The sequence below is a fragment of the Schistocerca gregaria genome, chromosome 2, assembly GCF_023897955.1.
Source record: "Schistocerca gregaria isolate iqSchGreg1 chromosome 2, iqSchGreg1.2, whole genome shotgun sequence".
Classification (NCBI taxonomy): domain Eukaryota; kingdom Metazoa; phylum Arthropoda; class Insecta; order Orthoptera; family Acrididae; genus Schistocerca; species Schistocerca gregaria.
The window spans coordinates 1016264148-1016280290 of NC_064921.1; the positions used below are offsets into that span (position 1 = coordinate 1016264148).

General features: G+C 51.8%; 48 non-coding genes across 48 annotated transcripts; 31 read left to right on the forward strand and 17 right to left on the reverse strand.

Moving 5' to 3' along the window:
• Nucleotides 1-104: 104 nt before the first annotated feature.
• Nucleotides 105-177, forward strand: Trnav-aac (transfer RNA valine (anticodon AAC)). The gene has a single exon. It is a non-coding gene; the product is annotated as a tRNA-Val (tRNA).
• Nucleotides 178-370: 193 nt separating this feature from the next.
• Trnap-ugg (transfer RNA proline (anticodon UGG)) lies at nucleotides 371-442 on the reverse strand. Its single transcript has one exon. It is a non-coding gene; the product is annotated as a tRNA-Pro (tRNA).
• Nucleotides 443-854: 412 nt separating this feature from the next.
• On the forward strand, nucleotides 855-927 carry Trnav-cac (transfer RNA valine (anticodon CAC)). Its single transcript has one exon. It is a non-coding gene; the product is annotated as a tRNA-Val (tRNA).
• A 158-nt stretch (nucleotides 928-1085) lies between these two features.
• On the forward strand, nucleotides 1086-1158 carry Trnav-aac (transfer RNA valine (anticodon AAC)). The gene has a single exon. It is a non-coding gene; the product is annotated as a tRNA-Val (tRNA).
• Nucleotides 1159-1351: 193 nt separating this feature from the next.
• Nucleotides 1352-1423, reverse strand: Trnap-ugg (transfer RNA proline (anticodon UGG)). The gene has a single exon. It is a non-coding gene; the product is annotated as a tRNA-Pro (tRNA).
• A 412-nt stretch (nucleotides 1424-1835) lies between these two features.
• Trnav-cac (transfer RNA valine (anticodon CAC)) lies at nucleotides 1836-1908 on the forward strand. Its single transcript has one exon. It is a non-coding gene; the product is annotated as a tRNA-Val (tRNA).
• A 158-nt stretch (nucleotides 1909-2066) lies between these two features.
• Nucleotides 2067-2139, forward strand: Trnav-aac (transfer RNA valine (anticodon AAC)). The gene has a single exon. It is a non-coding gene; the product is annotated as a tRNA-Val (tRNA).
• A 193-nt stretch (nucleotides 2140-2332) lies between these two features.
• Trnap-ugg (transfer RNA proline (anticodon UGG)) lies at nucleotides 2333-2404 on the reverse strand. The gene has a single exon. It is a non-coding gene; the product is annotated as a tRNA-Pro (tRNA).
• Nucleotides 2405-2816: 412 nt separating this feature from the next.
• On the forward strand, nucleotides 2817-2889 carry Trnav-cac (transfer RNA valine (anticodon CAC)). The gene has a single exon. It is a non-coding gene; the product is annotated as a tRNA-Val (tRNA).
• A 158-nt stretch (nucleotides 2890-3047) lies between these two features.
• Nucleotides 3048-3120, forward strand: Trnav-aac (transfer RNA valine (anticodon AAC)). Its single transcript has one exon. It is a non-coding gene; the product is annotated as a tRNA-Val (tRNA).
• A 193-nt stretch (nucleotides 3121-3313) lies between these two features.
• Trnap-ugg (transfer RNA proline (anticodon UGG)) lies at nucleotides 3314-3385 on the reverse strand. The gene has a single exon. It is a non-coding gene; the product is annotated as a tRNA-Pro (tRNA).
• A 412-nt stretch (nucleotides 3386-3797) lies between these two features.
• Nucleotides 3798-3870, forward strand: Trnav-cac (transfer RNA valine (anticodon CAC)). The gene has a single exon. It is a non-coding gene; the product is annotated as a tRNA-Val (tRNA).
• Nucleotides 3871-4028: 158 nt separating this feature from the next.
• On the forward strand, nucleotides 4029-4101 carry Trnav-aac (transfer RNA valine (anticodon AAC)). Its single transcript has one exon. It is a non-coding gene; the product is annotated as a tRNA-Val (tRNA).
• A 193-nt stretch (nucleotides 4102-4294) lies between these two features.
• Nucleotides 4295-4366, reverse strand: Trnap-ugg (transfer RNA proline (anticodon UGG)). The gene has a single exon. It is a non-coding gene; the product is annotated as a tRNA-Pro (tRNA).
• Nucleotides 4367-4778: 412 nt separating this feature from the next.
• Nucleotides 4779-4851, forward strand: Trnav-cac (transfer RNA valine (anticodon CAC)). Its single transcript has one exon. It is a non-coding gene; the product is annotated as a tRNA-Val (tRNA).
• A 158-nt stretch (nucleotides 4852-5009) lies between these two features.
• Trnav-aac (transfer RNA valine (anticodon AAC)) lies at nucleotides 5010-5082 on the forward strand. Its single transcript has one exon. It is a non-coding gene; the product is annotated as a tRNA-Val (tRNA).
• A 193-nt stretch (nucleotides 5083-5275) lies between these two features.
• Trnap-ugg (transfer RNA proline (anticodon UGG)) lies at nucleotides 5276-5347 on the reverse strand. The gene has a single exon. It is a non-coding gene; the product is annotated as a tRNA-Pro (tRNA).
• Nucleotides 5348-5759: 412 nt separating this feature from the next.
• Trnav-cac (transfer RNA valine (anticodon CAC)) lies at nucleotides 5760-5832 on the forward strand. The gene has a single exon. It is a non-coding gene; the product is annotated as a tRNA-Val (tRNA).
• A 158-nt stretch (nucleotides 5833-5990) lies between these two features.
• Nucleotides 5991-6063, forward strand: Trnav-aac (transfer RNA valine (anticodon AAC)). The gene has a single exon. It is a non-coding gene; the product is annotated as a tRNA-Val (tRNA).
• A 193-nt stretch (nucleotides 6064-6256) lies between these two features.
• Trnap-ugg (transfer RNA proline (anticodon UGG)) lies at nucleotides 6257-6328 on the reverse strand. The gene has a single exon. It is a non-coding gene; the product is annotated as a tRNA-Pro (tRNA).
• A 412-nt stretch (nucleotides 6329-6740) lies between these two features.
• Nucleotides 6741-6813, forward strand: Trnav-cac (transfer RNA valine (anticodon CAC)). Its single transcript has one exon. It is a non-coding gene; the product is annotated as a tRNA-Val (tRNA).
• Nucleotides 6814-7237: 424 nt separating this feature from the next.
• Trnap-ugg (transfer RNA proline (anticodon UGG)) lies at nucleotides 7238-7309 on the reverse strand. Its single transcript has one exon. It is a non-coding gene; the product is annotated as a tRNA-Pro (tRNA).
• Nucleotides 7310-7721: 412 nt separating this feature from the next.
• Nucleotides 7722-7794, forward strand: Trnav-cac (transfer RNA valine (anticodon CAC)). Its single transcript has one exon. It is a non-coding gene; the product is annotated as a tRNA-Val (tRNA).
• Nucleotides 7795-7952: 158 nt separating this feature from the next.
• On the forward strand, nucleotides 7953-8025 carry Trnav-aac (transfer RNA valine (anticodon AAC)). The gene has a single exon. It is a non-coding gene; the product is annotated as a tRNA-Val (tRNA).
• A 193-nt stretch (nucleotides 8026-8218) lies between these two features.
• Nucleotides 8219-8290, reverse strand: Trnap-ugg (transfer RNA proline (anticodon UGG)). The gene has a single exon. It is a non-coding gene; the product is annotated as a tRNA-Pro (tRNA).
• Nucleotides 8291-8701: 411 nt separating this feature from the next.
• Trnav-cac (transfer RNA valine (anticodon CAC)) lies at nucleotides 8702-8774 on the forward strand. Its single transcript has one exon. It is a non-coding gene; the product is annotated as a tRNA-Val (tRNA).
• A 158-nt stretch (nucleotides 8775-8932) lies between these two features.
• On the forward strand, nucleotides 8933-9005 carry Trnav-aac (transfer RNA valine (anticodon AAC)). Its single transcript has one exon. It is a non-coding gene; the product is annotated as a tRNA-Val (tRNA).
• A 193-nt stretch (nucleotides 9006-9198) lies between these two features.
• Nucleotides 9199-9270, reverse strand: Trnap-ugg (transfer RNA proline (anticodon UGG)). The gene has a single exon. It is a non-coding gene; the product is annotated as a tRNA-Pro (tRNA).
• Nucleotides 9271-9682: 412 nt separating this feature from the next.
• Nucleotides 9683-9755, forward strand: Trnav-cac (transfer RNA valine (anticodon CAC)). Its single transcript has one exon. It is a non-coding gene; the product is annotated as a tRNA-Val (tRNA).
• Nucleotides 9756-9913: 158 nt separating this feature from the next.
• On the forward strand, nucleotides 9914-9986 carry Trnav-aac (transfer RNA valine (anticodon AAC)). Its single transcript has one exon. It is a non-coding gene; the product is annotated as a tRNA-Val (tRNA).
• Nucleotides 9987-10179: 193 nt separating this feature from the next.
• Nucleotides 10180-10251, reverse strand: Trnap-ugg (transfer RNA proline (anticodon UGG)). The gene has a single exon. It is a non-coding gene; the product is annotated as a tRNA-Pro (tRNA).
• A 412-nt stretch (nucleotides 10252-10663) lies between these two features.
• On the forward strand, nucleotides 10664-10736 carry Trnav-cac (transfer RNA valine (anticodon CAC)). Its single transcript has one exon. It is a non-coding gene; the product is annotated as a tRNA-Val (tRNA).
• Nucleotides 10737-10894: 158 nt separating this feature from the next.
• Trnav-aac (transfer RNA valine (anticodon AAC)) lies at nucleotides 10895-10967 on the forward strand. The gene has a single exon. It is a non-coding gene; the product is annotated as a tRNA-Val (tRNA).
• Nucleotides 10968-11160: 193 nt separating this feature from the next.
• On the reverse strand, nucleotides 11161-11232 carry Trnap-ugg (transfer RNA proline (anticodon UGG)). The gene has a single exon. It is a non-coding gene; the product is annotated as a tRNA-Pro (tRNA).
• Nucleotides 11233-11644: 412 nt separating this feature from the next.
• Nucleotides 11645-11717, forward strand: Trnav-cac (transfer RNA valine (anticodon CAC)). The gene has a single exon. It is a non-coding gene; the product is annotated as a tRNA-Val (tRNA).
• Nucleotides 11718-11875: 158 nt separating this feature from the next.
• On the forward strand, nucleotides 11876-11948 carry Trnav-aac (transfer RNA valine (anticodon AAC)). Its single transcript has one exon. It is a non-coding gene; the product is annotated as a tRNA-Val (tRNA).
• Nucleotides 11949-12141: 193 nt separating this feature from the next.
• Nucleotides 12142-12213, reverse strand: Trnap-ugg (transfer RNA proline (anticodon UGG)). Its single transcript has one exon. It is a non-coding gene; the product is annotated as a tRNA-Pro (tRNA).
• Nucleotides 12214-12625: 412 nt separating this feature from the next.
• On the forward strand, nucleotides 12626-12698 carry Trnav-cac (transfer RNA valine (anticodon CAC)). Its single transcript has one exon. It is a non-coding gene; the product is annotated as a tRNA-Val (tRNA).
• A 158-nt stretch (nucleotides 12699-12856) lies between these two features.
• Trnav-aac (transfer RNA valine (anticodon AAC)) lies at nucleotides 12857-12929 on the forward strand. Its single transcript has one exon. It is a non-coding gene; the product is annotated as a tRNA-Val (tRNA).
• Nucleotides 12930-13122: 193 nt separating this feature from the next.
• Trnap-ugg (transfer RNA proline (anticodon UGG)) lies at nucleotides 13123-13194 on the reverse strand. Its single transcript has one exon. It is a non-coding gene; the product is annotated as a tRNA-Pro (tRNA).
• Nucleotides 13195-13606: 412 nt separating this feature from the next.
• On the forward strand, nucleotides 13607-13679 carry Trnav-cac (transfer RNA valine (anticodon CAC)). The gene has a single exon. It is a non-coding gene; the product is annotated as a tRNA-Val (tRNA).
• A 424-nt stretch (nucleotides 13680-14103) lies between these two features.
• On the reverse strand, nucleotides 14104-14175 carry Trnap-ugg (transfer RNA proline (anticodon UGG)). Its single transcript has one exon. It is a non-coding gene; the product is annotated as a tRNA-Pro (tRNA).
• A 412-nt stretch (nucleotides 14176-14587) lies between these two features.
• Trnav-cac (transfer RNA valine (anticodon CAC)) lies at nucleotides 14588-14660 on the forward strand. The gene has a single exon. It is a non-coding gene; the product is annotated as a tRNA-Val (tRNA).
• Nucleotides 14661-14818: 158 nt separating this feature from the next.
• Nucleotides 14819-14891, forward strand: Trnav-aac (transfer RNA valine (anticodon AAC)). Its single transcript has one exon. It is a non-coding gene; the product is annotated as a tRNA-Val (tRNA).
• Nucleotides 14892-15084: 193 nt separating this feature from the next.
• Nucleotides 15085-15156, reverse strand: Trnap-ugg (transfer RNA proline (anticodon UGG)). The gene has a single exon. It is a non-coding gene; the product is annotated as a tRNA-Pro (tRNA).
• Nucleotides 15157-15568: 412 nt separating this feature from the next.
• Nucleotides 15569-15641, forward strand: Trnav-cac (transfer RNA valine (anticodon CAC)). The gene has a single exon. It is a non-coding gene; the product is annotated as a tRNA-Val (tRNA).
• A 158-nt stretch (nucleotides 15642-15799) lies between these two features.
• Trnav-aac (transfer RNA valine (anticodon AAC)) lies at nucleotides 15800-15872 on the forward strand. The gene has a single exon. It is a non-coding gene; the product is annotated as a tRNA-Val (tRNA).
• Nucleotides 15873-16065: 193 nt separating this feature from the next.
• Nucleotides 16066-16137, reverse strand: Trnap-ugg (transfer RNA proline (anticodon UGG)). The gene has a single exon. It is a non-coding gene; the product is annotated as a tRNA-Pro (tRNA).
• Nucleotides 16138-16143: the final 6 nt, after the last annotated feature.

Here is a 16143-nt window from a genome sequence, read left to right on the forward strand (position 1 = left end):
CTTCTGCATGTACCTTTGTTCTGCAAGTAGCGCATTTATTTAATTTCTTAGTAACGATGACAACACCAGCACGAGTTGTCTCTAATGTAAGGCGCACACAAGTAGTTTCCGTGGTGTAGCGGTTATCACGTCTGCCTAACACGCAGAAGGTCCCCGTGTCGATCCCGGGCGGAAACACTTTTTTATCATTAAAAACAAGACATACTAACATGCATCTGCTACCATCTGTACCCAAAAACCTTCGTAATCGCCTTCACACGTCAGATCAGTGTCAATTGCTCACATCAAATATGAGTTTCATTTGATACTGACGCCGAGCATTTTGCGTCGACTCAGCCACTCACGTGCGACCAGTTTGCACAAAACGCTAGGGCTCGTCCGGGATTTGAACCCGGGACCTCCTGCACCCAAAGCAGGAATCATACCCCTAGACCAACGAGCCATCTGACGTGGCAAATGACTATTATTTCAGTGCACTGGGTCCCTCGATGTGGTCCTGGGTGCTCTGGAAAGTCTCGTGTAGGCTGGCGGGATGGGGGCGGCGCGAATTCCCGCGGTCGGCGGCCTTCCTGGGCTATTGGTACCTTCACGTAGAGCTGCCGCTGGGCTCGCACTCCCTGCTGCTAAGAAAGTGATTGCTTTTGCTGCTATGATTTGCAATCACGACTGCGGGAAACGCCGCTATTTCGTTAGGGGTGCTACGGCAGACACCTTCTCGAGCACCCCGAAGACTTCTTGAGCCCTTGGCTGTGATGGTTTCCAGGCTGTCAAAAGAACTGTCGCGTGTGCATTCACGGACGGGAGAGAGGCTGAGGTAATTGCGAGTGAACGGAGATGGACTCCTCCCGTTCGCAGTTTCCGTAGTGTAGCGGTTATCACGTCTGCTTCACACGCAGAAGGTCCCCGGTTCGATCCCGGGCGGGAACAGTATTTTCCTGCCTATGTCGTATTGTACTCCAGTGAGCCACGACATCTGAGGATCTTCTGCATGTACCTTTGTTCTGCAAGTAGCGCATTTATTTAATTTCTTAGTAACGATGACAACACCAGCACGAGTTGTCTCTAATGTAAGGCGCACACAAGTAGTTTCCGTGGTGTAGCGGTTATCACGTCTGCCTAACACGCAGAAGGTCCCCGTGTCGATCCAGGGCGGAAACACTTTTTTATCATTAAAAACAAGACATACTAACATGCATCTGCTACCATCTGTACCCAAAAACCTTCGTAATCGCCTTCACACGTCAGATCAGTGTCAATTGCTCACATCAAATATGAATTTCATTTGATACTGACGCCGAGCATTTTGCGTCGACTCAGCCACTCACGTGCGACCAGTTTGCACAAAACGCTAGGGCTCGTCCGGGATTTGAACCCGGGACCTCCTGCACCCAAAGCAGGAATCATACCCCTAGACCAACGAGCCATCTGACGTGGCAAATGACTATTATTTCAGTGCACTGTGTCCCTCGATGTGGTCCAGGGTGCTCTGGAAAGTCTCGTGTAGGCTGGCGGGATGGGGGCGGCGCGAATTCCCGCGGTCGGCGGCCTTCCTGGGCTATTGGTACCTTCACGTAGAGCTGCCGCTGGGCTCGCACTCCCTGCTGCTAAGAAAGTGATTGCTTTTGCTGCTATGATTTGCAATCACGACTGCGGGAAACGCCGCTATTTCGTTAGGGGTGCTACGGCAGACACCTTCTCGAGCACCCCGAAGACTTCTTGAGCCCTTGGCTGTGATGGTTTCCAGGCTGTCAAAAGAACTGTCGCGTGTGCATTCACGGACGGGAGAGAGGCTGAGGTAATTGCGAGTGAACGGAGATGGACTCCTCCCGTTCGCAGTTTCCGTAGTGTAGCGGTTATCACGTCTGCTTCACACGCAGAAGGTCCCCGGTTCGATCCCGGGCGGGAACAGTATTTTCCTGCCTATGTCGTATTGTACTCCAGTGAGCCACGACATCTGAGGATCTTCTGCATGTACCTTTGTTCTGCAAGTAGCGCATTTATTTAATTTCTTAGTAACGATGACAACACCAGCACGAGTTGTCTCTAATGTAAGGCGCACACAAGTAGTTTCCGTGGTGTAGCGGTTATCACGTCTGCCTAACACGCAGAAGGTCCCCGTGTCGATCCCGGGCGGAAACACTTTTTTATCATTAAAAACAAGACATACTAACATGCATCTGCTACCATCTGTACCCAAAAACCTTCGTAATCGCCTTCACACGTCAGATCAGTGTCAATTGCTCACATCAAATATGAATTTCATTTGATACTGACGCCGAGCATTTTGCGTCGACTCAGCCACTCACGTGCGACCAGTTTGCACAAAACGCTAGGGCTCGTCCGGGATTTGAACCCGGGACCTCCTGCACCCAAAGCAGGAATCATACCCCTAGACCAACGAGCCATCTGACGTGGCAAATGACTATTATTTCAGTGCACTGTGTCCCTCGATGTGGTCCAGGGTGCTCTGGAAAGTCTCGTGTAGGCTGGCGGGATGGGGGCGGCGCGAATTCCCGCGGTCGGCGGCCTTCCTGGGCTATTGGTACCTTCACGTAGAGCTGCCGCTGGGCTCGCACTCCCTGCTGCTAAGAAAGTGATTGCTTTTGCTGCTATGATTTGCAATCACGACTGCGGGAAACGCCGCTATTTCGTTAGGGGTGCTACGGCAGACACCTTCTCGAGCACCCCGAAGACTTCTTGAGCCCTTGGCTGTGATGGTTTCCAGGCTGTCAAAAGAACTGTCGCGTGTGCATTCACGGACGGGAGAGAGGCTGAGGTAATTGCGAGTGAACGGAGATGGACTCCTCCCGTTCGCAGTTTCCGTAGTGTAGCGGTTATCACGTCTGCTTCACACGCAGAAGGTCCCCGGTTCGATCCCGGGCGGGAACAGTATTTTCCTGCCTATGTCGTATTGTACTCCAGTGAGCCACGACATGTGAGGATCTTCTGCATGTACCTTTGTTCTGCAAGTAGCGCATTTATTTAATTTCTTAGTAACGATGACAACACCAGCACGAGTTGTCTCTAATGTAAGGCGCACACAAGTAGTTTCCGTGGTGTAGCGGTTATCACGTCTGCCTAACACGCAGAAGGTCCCCGTGTCGATCCCGGGCGGAAACACTTTTTTATCATTAAAAACAAGACATACTAACATGCATCTGCTACCATCTGTACCCAAAAACCTTCGTAATCGCCTTCACACGTCAGATCAGTGTCAATTGCTCACATCAAATATGAATTTCATTTGATACTGACGCCGAGCATTTTGCGTCGACTCAGCCACTCACGTGCGACCAGTTTGCACAAAACGCTAGGGCTCGTCCGGGATTTGAACCCGGGACCTCCTGCACCCAAAGCAGGAATCATACCCCTAGACCAACGAGCCATCTGACGTGGCAAATGACTATTATTTCAGTGCACTGGGTCCCTCGATGTGGTCCAGGGTGCTCTGGAAAGTCTCGTGTAGGCTGGCGGGATGGGGGCGGCGCGAATTCCCGCGGTCGGCGGCCTTCCTGGGCTATTGGTACCTTCACGTAGAGCTGCCGCTGGGCTCGCACTCCCTGCTGCTAAGAAAGTGATTGCTTTTGCTGCTATGATTTGCAATCACGACTGCGGGAAACGCCGCTATTTCGTTAGGGGTGCTACGGCAGACACCTTCTCGAGCACCCCGAAGACTTCTTGAGCCCTTGGCTGTGATGGTTTCCAGGCTGTCAAAAGAACTGTCGCGTGTGCATTCACGGACGGGAGAGAGGCTGAGGTAATTGCGAGTGAACGGAGATGGACTCCTCCCGTTCGCAGTTTCCGTAGTGTAGCGGTTATCACGTCTGCTTCACACGCAGAAGGTCCCCGGTTCGATCCCGGGCGGGAACAGTATTTTCCTGCCTATGTCGTATTGTACTCCAGTGAGCCACGACATGTGAGGATCTTCTGCATGTACCTTTGTTCTGCAAGTAGCGCATTTATTTAATTTCTTAGTAACGATGACAACACCAGCACGAGTTGTCTCTAATGTAAGGCGCACACAAGTAGTTTCCGTGGTGTAGCGGTTATCACGTCTGCCTAACACGCAGAAGGTCCCCGTGTCGATCCAGGGCGGAAACACTTTTTTATCATTAAAAACAAGACATACTAACATGCATCTGCTACCATCTGTACCCAAAAACCTTCGTAATCGCCTTCACACGTCAGATCAGTGTCAATTGCTCACATCAAATATGAATTTCATTTGATACTGACGCCGAGCATTTTGCGTCGACTCAGCCACTCACGTGCGACCAGTTTGCACAAAACGCTAGGGCTCGTCCGGGATTTGAACCCGGGACCTCCTGCACCCAAAGCAGGAATCATACCCCTAGACCAACGAGCCATCTGACGTGGCAAATGACTATTATTTCAGTGCACTGGGTCCCTCGATGTGGTCCAGGGTGCTCTGGAAAGTCTCGTGTAGGCTGGCGGGATGGGGGCGGCGCGAATTCCCGCGGTCGGCGGCCTTCCTGGGCTATTGGTACCTTCATGTAGAGCTGCCGCTGGGCTCGCACTCCCTGCTGCTAAGAAAGTGATTGCTTTTGCTGCTATGATTTGCAATCACGACTGCGGGAAACGCCGCTATTTCGTTAGGGGTGCTACGGCAGACACCTTCTCGAGCACCCCGAAGACTTCTTGAGCCCTTGGCTGTGATGGTTTCCAGGCTGTCAAAAGAACTGTCGCGTGTGCATTCACGGACGGGAGAGAGGCTGAGGTAATTGCGAGTGAACGGAGATGGACTCCTCCCGTTCGCAGTTTCCGTAGTGTAGCGGTTATCACGTCTGCTTCACACGCAGAAGGTCCCCGGTTCGATCCCGGGCGGGAACAGTATTTTCCTGCCTATGTCGTATTGTACTCCAGTGAGCCACGACATGTGAGGATCTTCTGCATGTACCTTTGTTCTGCAAGTAGCGCATTTATTTAATTTTTTAGTTACGATGACAACACCAGCACGAGTTGTCTCTAATGTAAGGCGCACACAAGTAGTTTCCGTGGTGTAGCGGTTATCACGTCTGCCTAACACGCAGAAGGTCCCCGTGTCGATCCCGGGCGGAAACACTTTTTTATCATTAAAAACAAGACATACTAACATGCATCTGCTACCATCTGTACCCAAAAACCTTCGTAATCGCCTTCACACGTCAGATCAGTGTCAATTGCTCACATCAAATATGAATTTCATTTGATACTGACGCCGAGCATTTTGCGTCGACTCAGCCACTCACGTGCGACCAGTTTGCACAAAACGCTAGGGCTCGTCCGGGATTTGAACCCGGGACCTCCTGCACCCAAAGCAGGAATCATACCCCTAGACCAACGAGCCATCTGACGTGGCAAATGACTATTATTTCAGTGCATTGGGTCCCTCGATGTGGTCCAGGGTGCTCTGGAAAGTCTCGTGTAGGCTGGCGGGATGGGGGCGGCGCGAATTCCCGCGGTCGGCGGCCTTCCTGGGCTATTGGTACCTTCATGTAGAGCTGCCGCTGGGCTCGCACTCCCTGCTGCTAAGAAAGTGATTGCTTTTGCTGCTATGATTTGCAATCACGACTGCGGGAAACGCCGCTATTTCGTTAGGGGTGCTACGGCAGACACCTTCTCGAGCACCCCGAAGACTTCTTGAGCCCTTGGCTGTGATGGTTTCCAGGCTGTCAAAAGAACTGTCGCGTGTGCATTCACGGACGGGAGAGAGGCTGAGGTAATTGCGAGTGAACGGAGATGGACTCCTCCCGTTCGCAGTTTCCGTAGTGTAGCGGTTATCACGTCTGCTTCACACGCAGAAGGTCCCCGGTTCGATCCCGGGCGGGAACAGTATTTTCCTGCCTATGTCGTATTGTACTCCAGTGAGCCACGACATGTGAGGATCTTCTGCATGTACCTTTGTTCTGCAAGTAGCGCATTTATTTAATTTCTTAGTAACGATGACAACACCAGCACGAGTTGTCTCTAATGTAAGGCGCACACAAGTAGTTTCCGTGGTGTAGCGGTTATCACGTCTGCCTAACACGCAGAAGGTCCCCGTGTCGATCCCGGGCGGAAACACTTTTTTATCATTAAAAACAAGACATACTAACATGCATCTGCTACCATCTGTACCCAAAAACCTTCGTAATCGCCTTCACACGTCAGATCAGTGTCAATTGCTCACATCAAATATGAATTTCATTTGATACTGACGCCGAGCATTTTGCGTCGACTCAGCCACTCACGTGCGACCAGTTTGCACAAAACGCTAGGGCTCGTCCGGGATTTGAACCCGGGACCTCCTGCACCCAAAGCAGGAATCATACCCCTAGACCAACGAGCCATCTGACGTGGCAAATGACTATTATTTCAGTGCACTGGGTCCCTCGATGTGGTCCAGGGTGCTCTGGAAAGTCTCGTGTAGGCTGGCGGGATGGGGGCGGCGCGAATTCCCGCGGTCGGCGGCCTTCCTGGGCTATTGGTACCTTCACGTAGAGCTGCCGCTGGGCTCGCACTCCCTGCTGCTAAGAAAGTGATTGCTTTTGCTGCTATGATTTGCAATCACGACTGCGGGAAACGCCGCTATTTCGTTAGGGGTGCTACGGCAGACACCTTCTCGAGCACCCCGAAGACTTCTTGAGCCCTTGGCTGTGATGGTTTCCAGGCTGTCAAAAGAACTGTCGCGTGTGCATTCACGGACGGGAGAGAGGCTGAGGTAATTGCGAGTGAACGGAGATGGACTCCTCCCGTTCGCAGTTTCCGTAGTGTAGCGGTTATCACGTCTGCTTCACACGCAGAAGGTCCCCGGTTCGATCCCGGGCGGGAACAGTATTTTCCTGCCTATGTCGTATTGTACTCCAGTGAGCCACGACATCTGAGGATCTTCTGCATGTACCTTTGTTCTGCAAGTAGCGCATTTATTTAATTTCTTAGTAACGATGACAACACCAGCACGAGTTGTCTCTAATGTAAGGCGCACACAAGTAGTTTCCGTGGTGTAGCGGTTATCACGTCTGCCTAACACGCAGAAGGTCCCCGTGTCGATCCAGGGCGGTAACACTTTTTTATCATTAAAAACAAGACATACTAACATGCATCTGCTACCATCTGTACCCAAAAACCTTCGTAATCGCCTTCACACGTCAGATCAGTGTCAATTGCTCACATCAAATATGAATTTCATTTGATACTGACGCCGAGCATTTTGCGTCGACTCAGCCACTCACGTGCGACCAGTTTGCACAAAACGCTAGGGCTCGTCCGGGATTTGAACCCGGGACCTCCTGCACCCAAAGCAGGAATCATACCCCTAGACCAACGAGCCATCTGACGTGGCAAATGACTATTATTTCAGTGCACTGTGTCCCTCGATGTGGTCCAGGGTGCTCTGGAAAGTCTCGTGTAGGCTGGCGGGATGGGGGCGGCGCGAATTCCCGCGGTCGGCGGCCTTCCTGGGCTATTGGTACCTTCACGTAGAGCTGCCGCTGGGCTCGCACTCCCTGCTGCTAAGAAAGTGATTGCTTTTGCTGCTATGATTTGCAATCACGACTGCGGGAAACGCCGCTATTTCGTTAGGGGTGCTACGGCAGACACCTTCTCGAGCACCCCGAAGACTTCTTGAGCCCTTGGCTGTGATGGTTTCCAGGCTGTCAAAAGAACTGTCGCGTGTGCATTCACGGACGGGAGAGAGGCTGAGGTAATTGCGAGTGAACGGAGATGGACTCCTCAAGTCCGCAGTTTCCGTAGTGTAGCGGTTATCACGTCTGCTTCACACGCAGAAGGTCCCCGGTTCGATCCCGGGCGGGAACAGTATTTTCCTGCCTATGTCGTATTGTACTCCAGTGAGCCACGACATGTGAGGATCTTCTGCATGTACCTTTGTTCTGCAAGTAGCGCATTTATTTAATTTCTTAGTAACGATGACAACACCAGCACGAGTTGTCTCTAATGTAAGGCGCACACAAGTAGTTTCCGTGGTGTAGCGGTTATCACGTCTGCCTAACACGCAGAAGGTCCCCGTGTCGATCCCGGGCGGAAACACTTTTTTATCATTAAAAACAAGACATACTAACATGCATCTGCTACCATCTGTACCCAAAAACCTTCGTAATCGCCTTCACACGTCAGATCAGTGTCAATTGCTCACATCAAATATGAATTTCATTTGATACTGACGCCGAGCATTTTGCGTCGACTCAGCCACTCACGTGCGACCAGTTTGCACAAAACGCTAGGGCTCATCCGGGATTTGAACCCGGGACCTCCTGCACCCAAAGCAGGAATCATACCCCTAGACCAACGAGCCATCTGACGTGGCAAATGACTATTATTTCAGTGCACTGGGTCCCTCGATGTGGTCCAGGGTGCTCTGGAAAGTCTCGTGTAGGCTGGCGGGATGGGGGCGGCGCGAATTCCCGCGGTCGGCGGCCTTCCTGGGCTATTGGTACCTTCACGTAGAGCTGCCGCTGGGCTCGCACTCCCTGCTGCTAAGAAAGTGATTGCTTTTGCTGCTATGATTTGCAATCACGACTGCGGGAAACGCCGCTATTTCGTTAGGGGTGCTACGGCAGACACCTTCTCGAGAACCCTAAGACTTCTTGAGCCATTGGCTGTGATGGTTTCCAGGCTGTCAAAAGAACTGTCGCGTGTGCATTCACGGACGGGAGAGAGGCTGAGGTAATTGCGAGTGAACGGAGATGGACTCCTCCCGTTCGCAGTTTCCGTAGTGTAGCGGTTATCACGTCTGCTTCACACGCAGAAGGTCCCCGGTTCGATCCCGGGCGGGAACAGTATTTTCCTGCCTATGTCGTATTGTACTCCAGTGAGCCACGACATCTGAGGATCTTCTGCATGTACCTTTGTTCTGCAAGTAGCGCATTTATTTAATTTCTTAGTAACGATGACAACACCAGCACGAGTTGTCTCTAATGTAAGGCGCACACAAGTAGTTTCCGTGGTGTAGCGGTTATCACGTCTGCCTAACACGCAGAAGGTCCCCGTGTCGATCCCGGGCGGAAACACTTTTTTATCATTAAAAACAAGACATACTAACATGCATCTGCTACCATCTGTACCCAAAAACCTTCGTAATCGCCTTCACACGTCAGATCAGTGTCAATTGCTCACATCAAATATGAATTTCATTTGATACTGACGCCGAGCATTTTGCGTCGACTCAGCCACTCACGTGCGACCAGTTTGCACAAAACGCTAGGGCTCGTCCGGGATTTGAACCCGGGACCTCCTGCACCCAAAGCAGGAATCATACCCCTAGACCAACGAGCCATCTGACGTGGCAAATGACTATTATTTCAGTGCATTGGGTCCCTCGATGTGGTCCAGGGTGCTCTGGAAAGTCTCGTGTAGGCTGGCGGGATGGGGGCGGCGCGAATTCCCGCGGTCGGCGGCCTTCCTGGGCTATTGGTACCTTCATGTAGAGCTGCCGCTGGGCTCGCACTCCCTGCTGCTAAGAAAGTGATTGCTTTTGCTGCTATGATTTGCAATCACGACTGCGGGAAACGCCGCTATTTCGTTAGGGGTGCTACGGCAGACACCTTCTCGAGCACCCCGAAGACTTCTTGAGCCCTTGGCTGTGATGGTTTCCAGGCTGTCAAAAGAACTGTCGCGTGTGCATTCACGGACGGGAGAGAGGCTGAGGTAATTGCGAGTGAACGGAGATGGACTCCTCAAGTCCGCAGTTTCCGTAGTGTAGCGGTTATCACGTCTGCTTCACACGCAGAAGGTCCCCGGTTCGATCCCGGGCGGGAACAGTATTTTCCTGCCTATGTCGTATTGTACTCCAGTGAGCCACGACATGTGAGGATCTTCTGCATGTACCTTTGTTCTGCAAGTAGCGCATTTATTTAATTTCTTAGTAACGATGACAACACCAGCACGAGTTGTCTCTAATGTAAGGCGCACACAAGTAGTTTCCGTGGTGTAGCGGTTATCACGTCTGCCTAACACGCAGAAGGTCCCCGTGTCGATCCCGGGCGGAAACACTTTTTTATCATTAAAAACAAGACATACTAACATGCATCTGCTACCATCTGTACCCAAAAACCTTCGTAATCGCCTTCACACGTCAGATCAGTGTCAATTGCTCACATCAAATATGAATTTCATTTGATACTGACGCCGAGCATTTTGCGTCGACTCAGCCACTCACGTGCGACCAGTTTGCACAAAACGCTAGGGCTCGTCCGGGATTTGAACCCGGGACCTCCTGCACCCAAAGCAGGAATCATACCCCTAGACCAACGAGCCATCTGACGTGGCAAATGACTATTATTTCAGTGCATTGGGTCCCTCGATGTGGTCCAGGGTGCTCTGGAAAGTCTCGTGTAGGCTGGCGGGATGGGGGCGGCGCGAATTCCCGCGGTCGGCGGCCTTCCTGGGCTATTGGTACCTTCATGTAGAGCTGCCGCTGGGCTCGCACTCCCTGCTGCTAAGAAAGTGATTGCTTTTGCTGCTATGATTTGCAATCACGACTGCGGGAAACGCCGCTATTTCGTTAGGGGTGCTACGGCAGACACCTTCTCGAGCACCCCGAAGACTTCTTGAGCCCTTGGCTGTGATGGTTTCCAGGCTGTCAAAAGAACTGTCGCGTGTGCATTCACGGACGGGAGAGAGGCTGAGGTAATTGCGAGTGAACGGAGATGGGCTCTTGAAGTCCGCAGTTTCCGTAGTGTAGCGGTTATCACGTCTGCTTCACACGCAGAAGGTCCCCGGTTCGATCCCGGGCGGGAACAGTATTTTCCTGCCTATGTCGTATTGTACTCCAGTGAGCCACGACATGTGAGGATCTTCTGCATGTACCTTTGTTCTGCAAGTAGCGCATTTATTTAATTTCTTAGTAACGATGACAACACCAGCACGAGTTGTCTCTAATGTAAGGCGCACACAAGTAGTTTCCGTGGTGTAGCGGTTATCACGTCTGCCTAACACGCAGAAGGTCCCCGTGTCGATCCCGGGCGGAAACACTTTTTTATCATTAAAAACAAGACATACTAACATGCATCTGCTACCATCTGTACCCAAAAACCTTCGTAATCGCCTTCACACGTCAGATCAGTGTCAATTGCTCACATCAAATATGAATTTCATTTGATACTGACGCCGAGCATTTTGCGTCGACTCAGCCACTCACGTGCGACCAGTTTGCACAAAACGCTAGGGCTCGTCCGGGATTTGAACCCGGGACCTCCTGCACCCAAAGCAGGAATCATACCCCTAGACCAACGAGCCATCTGACGTGGCAAATGACTATTATTTCAGTGCACTGGGTCCCTCGATGTGGTCCAGGGTGCTCTGGAAAGTCTCGTGTAGGCTGGCGGGATGGGGGCGGCGCGAATTCCCGCGGTCGGCGGCCTTCCTGGGCTATTGGTACCTTCATGTAGAGCTGCCGCTGGGCTCGCACTCCCTGCTGCTAAGAAAGTGATTGCTTTTGCTGCTATGATTTGCAATCACGACTGCGGGAAACGCCGCTATTTCGTTAGGGGTGCTACGGCAGACACCTTCTCGAGCACCCCGAAGACTTCTTGAGCCCTTGGCTGTGATGGTTTCCAGGCTGTCAAAAGAACTGTCGCGTGTGCATTCACGGACGGGAGAGAGGCTGAGGTAATTGCGAGTGAACGGAGATGGACTCCTCCCGTTCGCAGTTTCCGTAGTGTAGCGGTTATCACGTCTGCTTCACACGCAGAAGGTCCCCGGTTCGATCCCGGGCGGGAACAGTATTTTCCTGCCTATGTCGTATTGTACTCCAGTGAGCCACGACATCTGAGGATCTTCTGCATGTACCTTTGTTCTGCAAGTAGCGCATTTATTTAATTTCTTAGTAACGATGACAACACCAGCACGAGTTGTCTCTAATGTAAGGCGCACACAAGTAGTTTCCGTGGTGTAGCGGTTATCACGTCTGCCTAACACGCAGAAGGTCCCCGTGTCGATCCCGGGCGGAAACACTTTTTTATCATTAAAAACAAGACATACTAACATGCATCTGCTACCATCTGTACCCAAAAACCTTCGTAATCGCCTTCACACGTCAGATCAGTGTCAATTGCTCACATCAAATATGAATTTCATTTGATACTGACGCCGAGCATTTTGCGTCGACTCAGCCACTCACGTGCGACCAGTTTGCACAAAACGCTAGGGCTCGTCCGGGATTTGAACCCGGGACCTCCTGCACCCAAAGCAGGAATCATACCCCTAGACCAACGAGCCATCTGACGTGGCAAATGACTATTATTTCAGTGCACTGGGTCCCTCGATGTGGTCCAGGGTGCTCTGGAAAGTCTCGTGTAGGCTGGCGGGATGGGGGCGGCGCGAATTCCCGCGGTCGGCGGCCTTCCTGGGCTATTGGTACCTTCATGTAGAGCTGCCGCTGGGCTCGCACTCCCTGCTGCTAAGAAAGTGATTGCTTTTGCTGCTATGATTTGCAATCACGACTGCGGGAAACGCCGCTATTTCGTTAGGGGTGCTACGGCAGACACCTTCTCGAGCACCCCGAAGACTTCTTGAGCCCTTGGCTGTGATGGTTTCCAGGCTGTCAAAAGAACTGTCGCGTGTGCATTCACGGACGGGAGAGAGGCTGAGGTAATTGCGAGTGAACGGAGATGGACTCCTTAAGTCCGCAGTTTCCGTAGTGTAGCGGTTATCACGTCTGCTTCACACGCAGAAGGCCCCCGGTTCGATCCCGGGCGGGAACAGTATTTTCCTGCCTATGTCGTATTGTACTCCAGTGAGCCACGACATGTGAGGATCTTCTGCATGTACCTTTGTTCTGCAAGTAGCGCATTTATTTAATTTCTTAGTAACGATGACAACACCAGCACGAGTTGTCTCTAATGTAAGGCGCACACAAGTAGTTTCCGTGGTGTAGCGGTTATCACGTCTGCCTAACACGCAGAAGGTCCCCGTGTCGATCCCGGGCGGAAACACTTTTTTATCATTAAAAACAAGACATACTAACATGCATCTGCTACCATCTGTACCCAAAAACCTTCGTAATCGCCTTCACACGTCAGATCAGTGTCAATTGCTCACATCAAATATGAATTTCATTTGATACTGACGCCGAGCATTTTGCGTCGACTCAGCCACTCACGTGCGACCAGTTTGCACAAAACGCTAGGGCTCGTCCGGGATTTGAACCCGGGACCTCCTGCACCCAAAGCAGGAATCATACCCCTAGACCAACGAGCCATCTGACGTGGCAAATGACTATTATTTCAGTGCACTGGGTCCCTCGATGTGGTCCAGGGTGCTCTGGAAAGTCTCGTGTAGGCTGGCGGGATGGGGGCGGCGCGAATTCCCGCGGTCGGCGGCCTTCCTGGGCTATTGGTACCTTCATGTAGAGCTGCCGCTGGGCTCGCACTCCCTGCTGCTAAGAAAGTGATTGCTTTTGCTGCTATGATTTGCAATCACGACTGCGGGAAACGCCGCTATTTCGTTAGGGGTGCTACGGCAGACACCTTCTCGAGCACCCCGAAGACTTCTTGAGCCCTTGGCTGTGATGGTTTCCAGGCTGTCAAAAGAACTGTCGCGTGTGCATTCACGGACGGGAGAGAGGCTGAGGTAATTGCGAGTGAACGGAGATGGACTCCTCAAGTCCGCAGTTTCCGTAGTGTAGCGGTTATCACGTCTGCTTCACACGCAGAAGGTCCCCGGTTCGATCCCGGGCGGGAACAGTATTTTCCTGCCTATGTCGTATTGTACTCCAGTGAGCCACGACATGTGAGGATCTTCTGCATGTACCTTTGTTCTGCAAGTAGCGCATTTATTTAATTTCTTAGTAACGATGACAACACCAGCACGAGTTGTCTCTAATGTAAGGCGCACACAAGTAGTTTCCGTGGTGTAGCGGTTATCACGTCTTCCTAACACGCAGAAGGTCCCCGTGTCGATCCCGGGCGGAAACACTTTTTTATCATTAAAAACAAGACATACTAACATGCATCTGCTACCATCTGTACCCAAAAACCTTCGTAATCGCCTTCACACGTCAGATCAGTGTCAATTGCTCACATCAAATATGAATTTCATTTGATACTGACGCCGAGCATTTTGCGTCGACTTAGCCACTCACGTGCGACCAGTTTGCACAAAACGCTAGGGCTCGTCCGGGATTTGAACCCGGGACCTCCTGCACCCAAAGCAGGAATCATACCCCTAGACCAACGAGCCATCTGACGTGGCAAATGACTATTATTTCAGTGCACTGGGTCCCTCGATGTGGTCCAGGGTGCTCTGGAAAGTCTCGTGTAGGCTGGCGGGATGGGGGCGGCGCGAATTCCCGCGGTCGGCGGCCTTCCTGGGCTATTGGTACCTTCATGTAGAGCTGCCGCTGGGCTCGCACTCCCTGCTGCTAAGAAAGTGATTGCTTTTGCTGCTATGATTTGCAATCACGACTGCGGGAAACGCCGCTATTTCGTTAGGGGTGCTACGGCAGACACCTTCTCGAGCACCCCGAAGACTTCTTGAGCCCTTGGCTGTGATGGTTTCCAGGCTGTCAAAAGAACTGTCGCGTGTGCATTCACGGACGGGAGAGAGGCTGAGGTAATTGCGAGTGAACGGAGATGGACTCCTCCCGTTCGCAGTTTCCGTAGTGTAGCGGTTATCACGTCTGCTTCACACGCAGAAGGTCCCCGGTTCGATCCCGGGCGGGAACAGTATTTTCCTGCCTATGTCGTATTGTACTCCAGTGAGCCACGACATGTGAGGATCTTCTGCATGTACCTTTGTTCTGCAAGTAGCGCATTTATTTAATTTCTTAGTAACGATGACAACACCAGCACGAGTTGTCTCTAATGTAAGGCGCACACAAGTAGTTTCCGTGGTGTAGCGGTTATCACGTCTGCCTAACACGCAGAAGGTCCCCGTGTCGATCCCGGGCGGAAACACTTTTTTATCATTAAAAACAAGACATACTAACATGCATCTGCTACCATCTGTACCCAAAAACCTTCGTAATCGCCTTCACACGTCAGATCAGTGTCAATTGCTCACATCAAATATGAATTTCATTTGATACTGACGCCGAGCATTTTGCGTCGACTCAGCCACTCACGTGCGACCAGTTTGCACAAAACGCTAGGGCTCGTCCGGGATTTGAACCCGGGACCTCCTGCACCCAAAGCAGGAATCATACCCCTAGACCAACGAGCCATCTGACGTGGCAAATGACTATTATTTCAGTGCACTGGGTCCCTCGATGTGGTCCAGGGTGCTCTGGAAAGTCTCGTGTAGGCTGGCGGGATGGGGGCGGCGCGAATTCCCGCGGTCGGCGGCCTTCCTGGGCTATTGGTACCTTCATGTAGAGCTGCCGCTGGGCTCGCACTCCCTGCTGCTAAGAAAGTGATTGCTTTTGCTGCTATGATTTGCAATCACGACTGCGGGAAACGCCGCTATTTCGTTAGGGGTGCTACGGCAGACACCTTCTCGAGCACCCCGAAGACTTCTTGAGCCCTTGGCTGTGATGGTTTCCAGGCTGTCAAAAGAACTGTCGCGTGTGCATTCACGGACGGGAGAGAGGCTGAGGTAATTGCGAGTGAACGGAGATGGACTCCTCCCGTTCGCAGTTTCCGTAGTGTAGCGGTTATCACGTCTGCTTCACACGCAGAAGGTCCCCGGTTCGATCCCGGGCGGGAACAGTATTTTCCTGCCTATGTCGTATTGTACTCCAGTGAGCCACGACATGTGAGGATCTTCTGCATGTACCTTTGTTCTGCAAGTAGCGCATTTATTTAATTTCTTAGTAACGATGACAACACCAGCACGAGTTGTCTCTAATGTAAGGCGCACACAAGTAGTTTCCGTGGTGTAGCGGTTATCACGTCTGCCTAACACGCAGAAGGTCCCCGTGTCGATCCCGGGCGGAAACACTTTTTTATCATTAAAAACAAGACATACTAACATGCATCTGCTACCATCTGTACCCAAAAACCTTCGTAATCGCCTTCACACGTCAGATCAGTGTCAATTGCTCACATCAAATATGAATTTCATTTGATACTGACGCCGAGCATTTTGCGTCGACTCAGCCACTCACGTGCGACCAGTTTGCACAAAACGCTAGGGCTCGTCCGGGATTTGAACCCGGGACCTCCTGCACCCAAAGCAGGAATCATACCCCTAGACCAACGAGCCATCTGA